Source organism: Populus alba, chromosome 15 (assembly GCF_005239225.2).
Source record: "Populus alba chromosome 15, ASM523922v2, whole genome shotgun sequence".
NCBI lineage: Eukaryota > Viridiplantae > Streptophyta > Magnoliopsida > Malpighiales > Salicaceae > Populus > Populus alba.
The window spans coordinates 8,880,426-8,889,417 of NC_133298.1; positions in this window are offsets into that span (position 1 = coordinate 8,880,426).

Genomic DNA, 8,992 nt, shown 5'->3' on the forward strand with positions numbered 1-8,992 from the left:
ACATCCGGAAATTCATTCAGTCGTGTGATGCAATGACTGAAAATCTTTTACCAGCGACTAAGAGTCAAAACAAATGGTAAGCATCATTAACAGTAGATTTCATAAAGAAAAAGTTCATAAAGTGTAGTTTTTATATACTTTTTTCAAGTCTATGCATGATTTATCGGGTTACATATATATATATATTTGAAAGGATAGTTTTGGTCAAAAAAATTAATATAGTCTCAATTAAAAAAATAATGAGTTAAGGTTAATTTTTATTATCAATAATGAAATTTATTGATAATATTATAATTTCGTGAAAAATAACTCATTTGCTTGGCTTATGCTACCAGTGACTTGAAATTTTATTAGAATGAAATTTTGTATATTGGATAGTGTACCTAGCAAGTTGTGGAATATAATTATGATTGCTGATTTCGAAGCAATTCAAGTTAAGTATGGTATGCATCATGATGTATATAACTGATTCTATCTAATATAAATATTTGTCGCCATTAAATATTTGTTTCTTGTTCATTTCATTGTTAAAAAGTGTTATTACATGTTTTTAACCCCATTTCTCCAACATGTTTACTTTAAAAAATATATATAAAAAAATAAAGTTGACTTGTGTTAAAAAATATTATAATATATGTTCAAAACATGACTCAAACTTGGTATAATCTCGTCCTTTATTTAAAAAAAAAATGTTTATACACACATACATATATAAAAAGATGAAGATATAATTTCATGAAATAAAGATAATGTTAACACAAAGCAAATAAAAATACATGAGTAAATAATTATGTATATGCATGAATAGTAACATATTCAATAAAATGCATTTTGAGTAGTAACTTTCATGCATACTCATTAGAAGAAGAAAAATTAAAGGATAGGGATTTGGCTTACCTTAGGACTAGTTTCAGATAAGAGTGTATGACTATAGTGGCCATTGGCAGCAAAGACGATGGCTGGTCAACAATGCTAGGGTTGTTTAGGTAGTTTTCTCTCTCTAGCTTTGAGTTTCTCTTTCTTTTTGGTTTCTACTTCTTTTCTCTTTTATTTTCTTTGTTTTTCTTTCCCTCTTCTTCTTAATCCCTCATCAACTAGTTGGCTCAAGACATGTGTTTCTAACTAAAAAACAACTCTCTTTTTCAGGTTTTTCCTTACAAATGAGTTGTTTTTTTTCTTTCTTTTTTTCCTCCTCTTTGGTTACTTCTTAGTTCAAACCTACACTTCTCTCAACTCAAAACTCTTTTTCTGCTTTTCTCTCTTTCTCTCTCTCTCTCTCTCTCTCAACATTTTCTCTTTAGCTTTGCTCACTTCTTTTCTTGCTTTGCCCCTTTATTTATAGGCAATGATGAATCTCCTGGAACCTTTATTAGTAGAATAATCATGGTCATTGGTTTCCTTGTGTTAATATCAATCATCCATCATGGTTGTATCCTTTGGCCTAACATGATTGTTTTAGCCTGTTTGGACCATTTTTCCTGTGGGTTTAGAGGGTCAAATCATGTTTTATTTTGTTAAACATGAAGTACAAATGCATGGGAGGAATGGTGTGTTGTTTGGCATCTTTAGGAGGTATGGGAAAGAAAAAAATGTGAAAAAAGCATGGACAAAAGGCATGAAAAAAAAAAAAAAACAAGAAAAGCAAGTTTGTCATGTAGGGATGAAGACGGGCTATTTATCCATACATGCTCAAAACGACTTTGTTTTGGGCTATTTATTTTTTTTCCCTTTACAAATGGCATCGTTTCACTTGTTATAACCTAATTTTTTATCTCTTAAAATTTATCATGTTAGATAAAAAAAAAAACATTTTTTGTTCAAAAAAACCCAAAATTAAAAACAAAAATCGAATCATAAACAACCGAGCATTTAACACACAACTGGTTAGAACACCATGAGGATAGATTATTTGGGATCTTGCTAAAGAAAATAGGCTAAGATAGGACATGACTATAGATTATTTGGGATCTTACTAAAGAAAATAGGCTAGGATGGGACATGACTACATAAACTGAAGGTTTAAGGACCAACATAGATAAAGTTGCAAAGTTTAGTAGTTCACTTTTGACAATTAAGGGTCTAATTAAAGAGAAAATTGAAGATTGGAGTAAAGTTGTGTCGCACATGTGCAACATCACAACGATCATCCTATTATTTTGGTCACTGAAAACCCTAACAAGTCTCAAAGTCTGGATAAGGGAGCTACTTGTGTATAAAGAAGATGTATCTAGTACATCTTCTCTAAAATAAATTGTATTATTTTTTTGTCTTATATAAAATAAGATGTTGTTGTATTTTCTAACCATTGATCCATCTAAGATGTAAAGAAAGCCCTCCTGGGTAAAGAAGTTCTTATATTATCATCTTAAAACCTCATCATTCTAATATCACATATGAGCACACACAAACACACACGGATATATATATTCTTTTAATATTAAGAATATGTCTTATATATAAGTTGTAATCCTTGATATTCGAACAAACAAAATAATGTTTTTGGTATTTTTAAAATATAGCCTAAGTTCTCATGGATTTTATAAACTAGTTATTAAATCAAAAAATACATGTGAAGATATAAACAAAACTATTTTTCTTGAAATTTTATATTTAAGGATGTCAAATCATGGATACCACTATAGTATGATAAAAACTCTGACAGAGTTGCTTAACAAAGCCATTATCAGAGGCACTAAACAGCTACTCACTGGAGTTATGTCTTATGGTAGCAAGATCTTCTAGTTTTTGGATGTAAAAGAGAAGAACAGAGAACAAGTTGAAGAACAGGGAGATTAGAGAAAATAAGTCTTTTATTTAAGAGGCTTATCCTTCGAGGTCTATCCTCCCAAGGTTCTGCCCTTTTAATATTACACACAGCCTCTATTTATACTATGTTGAGGCTTCTTGCTTACATCATGCATTACATAAGAAAGTACTGAAGCACTCTTAATAATACACCCCTATAATACAAACGACAAACCATACAAACGATAAACTAGTACTAATATCAACCGATAATAGGTTCATGATCTGGAGAGAGATTCTGATCTGATATGGTATCCTGATCACGAATAGCTTGGACTTGTAGGGCTAACACATGCTCATCATCAGCAAGCATTTCCATCTCATGTGGTTCCAACAACTTTGGTATGCCCAGAATTATCTGCTTGAGTTTTTTGTTTTTGTATTGCATTTGCAAGTCATGGAGATGAGTAGTGTATTTAGGGTCATAGAAGTCATAATCAATTTCTTCATCAGGGTCTGTTCCTTTGGGCCACACTTCATCCGGAATAATGTTGTTTTTGAGGCACACAGTTTTTTGCAAGGTTCTGAGTTTTGGGAGGTTATCCAAGGGGTTTTCATACAAGGAATATGTATGGGTTTTGTAGAGTTCAGCTTATGGAAAACTCATGACCAGATTATCTGCAGAAGCTTTGAAGGGCCTGTGGAATGTGAAAATAGAAAATAAATGAGCAAAAGCTTGCTTAACAGACTTGTTGCAACGCAAACTGCGATGTACTTCAATCCAACAGGTTTGTGGTTGTGAAAACTTGGATTTCTCCTGTTCAAGAAGGGAGGTCCATTGGGTTAGGTTGTGGAACCAAGTGAGGAATTTAAGGGTGTAGTACCAAGAGTTCGCTGGCCATGAAGTCTTGAGGAACCGAGAGAGAAAATAGTCAGTAGGAAACTCTACAGCAACATGATAGAGGTGGCAGAGATACCATAAGAAAAAGTAGAGTTCTTTGGGAAACAAGCCAGAGGGTTTGAAAGTGAAAAGGTGGATGAAAGGGTACTTTTGATGGATGCCTAGGCTTTGGAAACAAAGGGAAGTCATATCATAATGAAGGAGGAGGTGGTCTTGGAGGCTAAATAATTTGTCTTTGGCCTGCAGGTTAAGGGTGTGGTTAAGGACCATGTCTTGAGCAAGAGGGGGTAAATCATCTGTAGGGAAGTCTTGTTCAGGCGGAGGTGGATTGGAAGAGGAGGCCATAAGGATCAGTGGAAGGAGTAAGGTTTGTGATTTAGGTGGTCTGGTAAGCATGTCTGGAATCAAGTTCTTGGTTCCCTTTATATGCTCGACGGTGAAGGTGTACTTGGAAAACCACTCTGCTAATCTCAGAAGCTGTGGATGAGGAAACATCTTGCATCTGAACTGTAGCATTTTTGGAAAAGAGGAACAGTCCATAATTACTGTAAAGTGATAAGCTGCCAGGTGAAATTCAAATTTTTGGATGCCATACTTTACAGCTAATATTTCCTTGAAAGTGGAGTGATAGTGAGTTTCTGACTCCTTGAAAGACCCACTTTTGTAACCGCATATGTGTCGGTGGCCATCCTTATCTTCAAGAAGGACAGCACTCCAGTACTGGTCACTGGCATCAGTTTGGAGTATGCGGTTTCCTGTTGATGGAATGACTAAGGCGGGCAGATTTTGTGTGGCTGTCTTTAATTTCTTGAGAGCTTGTGTCTGCTTTTCTGTCCAAGGGTCCGCATCTTTTTTTAGCATGAGCTGAAGTGGCCTTGTCATTTGTGCAACTCGAGGAATAAAATTTCTAAGATATTGAACAATGCCTAAAAACTGTTGAACTTGCTTTCTCGTGAGGGGGCCATCTGAAAACTTTTGAAGTTCTTCAGCTATATGGGTGCCAGGTGTATAAGCACCATCTGCAAAGACCATGCCAAGAAATTCAATTTCCTTCTGACAGATGAGCATCTTACTTTCAGAAAGCATAATGCCATGTTGGTGGACAATCTCTGCAAATTGTTTTAACAGAGTAGCATGTGACTCCTCGTCTTTTGAGAAAAGTAACACATCATCAATGTAGACTAAAGCTGAGGGGAGCATGGGTTCAAATACTCAGATCATGGCCTTTTGAAATAACGAAGGTGCCACTTTGAGACCAAAAGGCATGACTCGCCATTGATAATGATGGTCTGGTATGCAGAAACCTGTTTTGTGACGATCTTCAGGATGAATGCCAAGTTGCCAAAAACCAGCCTTGAGATCAAACTTAGAAAATACCTTGGCATTGTGAAGACAGGAAAATAATGTCATTGTATTTGGCAAGGGAAACTTATCATCTTGGAGGAAATGATTCAAAGGTTGATAATTAATTACCAACCTAAGCTTGCCACGTTTTTGTTCGGACCTTTTATTAACATAAAAGGCTTCACAGGACCATGGAGAATCTGTAGGTTCAATCAATCCTTGGGCCTGTAATTGGGCACATTCCTCTTGAGCCAACATTTTATGCTCAGGATTCATCCCGGAGTGACTGGCTTTTGTGGGATTGATGTCCTCATTAAGCTTGAAAGGAAGCTTAATGAAAAACTGTGGATTTTTCCATAATGGATGAGAACATTTGGCAAGAAATTCCTGATGAGAATTTGAACATGAGTTGTGGATGATTTGAGCTTTGATGAGGGCAATATAGTCTGTGGAAGAGGGTTGCATTTCATATAATGAAGGGGTGAGAGTATAGGGAAGGAAATGGGCTTTATACTATATACCTCGAGGAAGGATCTTGAACTTGGATTTGAAGTAAACGTCAAACCCAAAAACCAAATCTTTGCCAGGTAAAGGAGATCTAAGGACATGAGTCTTGACTGAGCATTGGGGCAAGATTTGTATGGTAATGGGCTTTTTTGTTTTGTATTGGGTGCAAAAGACTTGGTTGTCAGCAGCTCGGAAGTATTCTTTATGAGTAACCCAACAATATGGTGGAAGGACTTTAGGGTTTAGAATGGTTCTGTGGGCTCCTATGTTGAACAAAGCTATGGCTTTTATGGGTTTAGCATAGGTGGATGTAAGAATAGTAACAGGGGCTAAGGGTATTGGATGTGAAGGGGGAATGGTAGGTTGGGCTTGGTAAAGTTCATATATCTCATCATCAGAACTTTCATCTGCCACAGCTGCTATGGTATCAGGAGTAATCTCATCCGTGAGTGAGAATAAAGATTCCACCTCATCATTATCAGGATTGAACTTGGTATTTTGGGCCAAAAAATCAATTAACTTCAAGGACTGGGCCTTGTTTTGTGGACAAGCTTTGGCAAAATGGCCTTTACGCTTACAGATGAAGCATCGATTGGAGCTGGAAGTGAAGTGCTTGGGGCGTCTAGTATGGCGACGTCGTAAGAACTTCCATTTTTTCTGACGGCCATTAAAAGAGGATCGATGAATTTTCTTGAAATGCTTTTTCTTCTTCAAGGGACAATTGCAATCAGCATCATCTGAGCATTTGATTAGCAAGTCTGGTCTTTTACAGGCACGGAGCATGGTTTTATCAGGCTGTAAGAGCTTGGTAAAATATTTGTGTTGATCACACATTTTGTTAAGTGCTTCTAACACCTGATGAAATATAGTGCCGAGAGATTGGTTGTCAATAACTTCTTTTCTGGTTTTGAATAATCTGAAGGTTTCTTCAGCCAGATCTCTAGGTATGGATGCCAAAAAGGCATGCTTAAGGCTTGGATCATCAGGACCAAAAAGAATATGGTATCTGCGGCACATGTCTTTAAAATGTTTTTCAAGATCAGGTCTCGGATAAGAACAACGCTTCATTTTAAAGTACTCGTACCGTGCTATTTCCTTGTCATTTAAAGCTTCTCCAAGAAATTCATAATGGAGCCAGCCCAAAGCTTCAGAAAGAGATGCACTATTCACAAATTGCATTGGCCAATAATCTCCTAGGGCATGAAACCAATCCCATAAGGTGCCAGAGAACTGTTGTAATGCATCTCTGAGGGTTATGCCATCCTTGAGCATATAGCTAGTAAGCCAGGAATGAAATTCAAGGATTCTGTCTCGCCATTTGACTCGTGGTATGTCATCCAGAGTAAAGTAGCCACCAGTGCTTGGAGAATGGATATGGGTTTGAAAATGGCGTGGATTGAGATTTATTTCATCATCACTGCTAATTGGTTCATCCACACTAACTCTTGTGGTAGAAGTTGGAGGAGGTTCTTGCCGAGTTCGTGAGGATTGAGGGTCAGATGAATGTGCTGTAGAAGGATCAGCCATTAGTAATGGTGGCATGGAGCAAGTAGAAGAATCATCTTCAGTAAAAGATTCTTCAGAAGTAACAAGAGTTTCATCATCAGGAGTCTCTTCTTCAGATGTATGAGCAAGAGGTTCATGAGTAAGGATCTTAGGAATTGTTTGTTGGGAATATTTGGTGAGAAGAGATTGAAAGGTTGATTTGACTGGATCATAAGTTGATAAGGGTCCTGAGAGTCTTGGAAGGGGTCATCTGGTTCATGCTTTTTTGAGTCAAATGAGTCAGAGAATGAAGAGATGATAGGGGCTGGTGATCTGGGTTTTTTAGAAGTGGTTGGTATTGAGATTTTCCCTTTATCTCTTTTGGGAAGAGGTTTGAAAAGTTTTTCGGTGTCTGGGTTTTCAAATAGTTGAGGTGTAGTAGGTGGAGGTTGTGGGTTGTAAGAAGAGGAATGTTTGGCCCAATAAGGGTCTGGATAATAGGAAGTCATCTTATTCTGTGGAGGTTCAGGGAATGGTAAAGGCTTAGATCTGGATTTGGCCAATTCAGCTTGAAGAGACTTGAGTTGTATTTTGAGAGACTGAATCTCGTGTTCCTTCTGAGGGTCTACATGTCTGCCAGTAGAAGCTTGAAGGATTAGGTACTCATGGATGGTTGAGATCCTTTGTTGAATTTCAGCACATAGTTGCTCGAGATGTAGAATTCGAGAATCAACAGAGACTGTCATCTTTTTGAGATTAGTCTGTACCAGGTCAACCTTAGATTCAATTCTATGAAGAACAGAATTTTGAGCGATGGCATTTTGACTTTGCCAATTTAGCACTGCTTCGGCTTATGTGACTTGTTTAGAGCGGCCATCAGCATCGACACCTTGAGGGTTGTGAACTTGGGGAAGAGTTCGAACCCTGTCTTTGACCTGTTCTTGTAGGGCAAGAAAATCATCATCATAAGAGTTTGTAGGTTGATACATGGAGAATGTGGGGACTTATTCAGGAGGTTCCCAAGAGGGAGGAGTATATTTGACAAGGTAGTCAAATTTGCCAGAAGGTTGCCCCAAAGTGTCAATTGTTCGATCCCCGTGATTGTATCTGACTTTCAGCTTTTGACCGGAGGATTTCCTTTTATGCTTGGGGAAGTCAGCTTCCAAGTCCTCATTAGAACAACTCTCACAGCTACAGATGTCCCAAAAAACATGGTTGTCCTGAGAAAAAGCATAGATCAGGCAGCCATCCTTAGAGAAGGACTCTATAGGTACTGGAAGAGGAGCTAGAGCGGGTTGCACCATCGAAATGGAGGAGGAAAAGATTCCTGGTGGAGAACTAGAAGATTCTCCTTTCTTGAAGATGATTTCAACAGTACCATCAGCTTTTTTGGTGAACTCAGGTTCTGTGGATTGTATGGGGACAGAGCTTTGATGCAACTTTTCATAATTTGTAATCCAAGAAGAAGGGAGTAACTTTTGTAAGTCCTCTTTCGGGATTTGTCTCGGGACATGAGTATAGGTAGCTCGTTGATTGGTATCAACAGTGATAAGCAACGCATCATTGGTAACAGGGAGTACTAAGTCAAAAGCATGATTTTGGACCCTGTAGGCCATTTGATAATGAAGAGTAGCTTGATAGGTGTCTTGAACTTGATCAGCACCAGTGATCTGTAGTTGGACCTTTAAAAAATTATAAAGTTGAGGATCGTCCAATGCCATATTAAAATTTGGGTAGAAAGTAACAACCACTGTGCCACAATTGAGTGTTGTTTCAAGAGAACCAATGCATGCATGTTGATACTCTAGATATCTGGTATCTAGGAGAGCTAACCGGGCTGCAACATGTAAACCTTTACGGCCATGGTAAGACAAGGCTAGTCGAATAGCACCAAAATGAATATGCGTGTATCCTTGAGAAATCCATTGACCTGGAAATTCTGTTGGTATTTCAAGAGTAACAAATTGTTCCCGAGAAGTAGCAGGAATTTTATGGTGGTCAAAAGCGGAG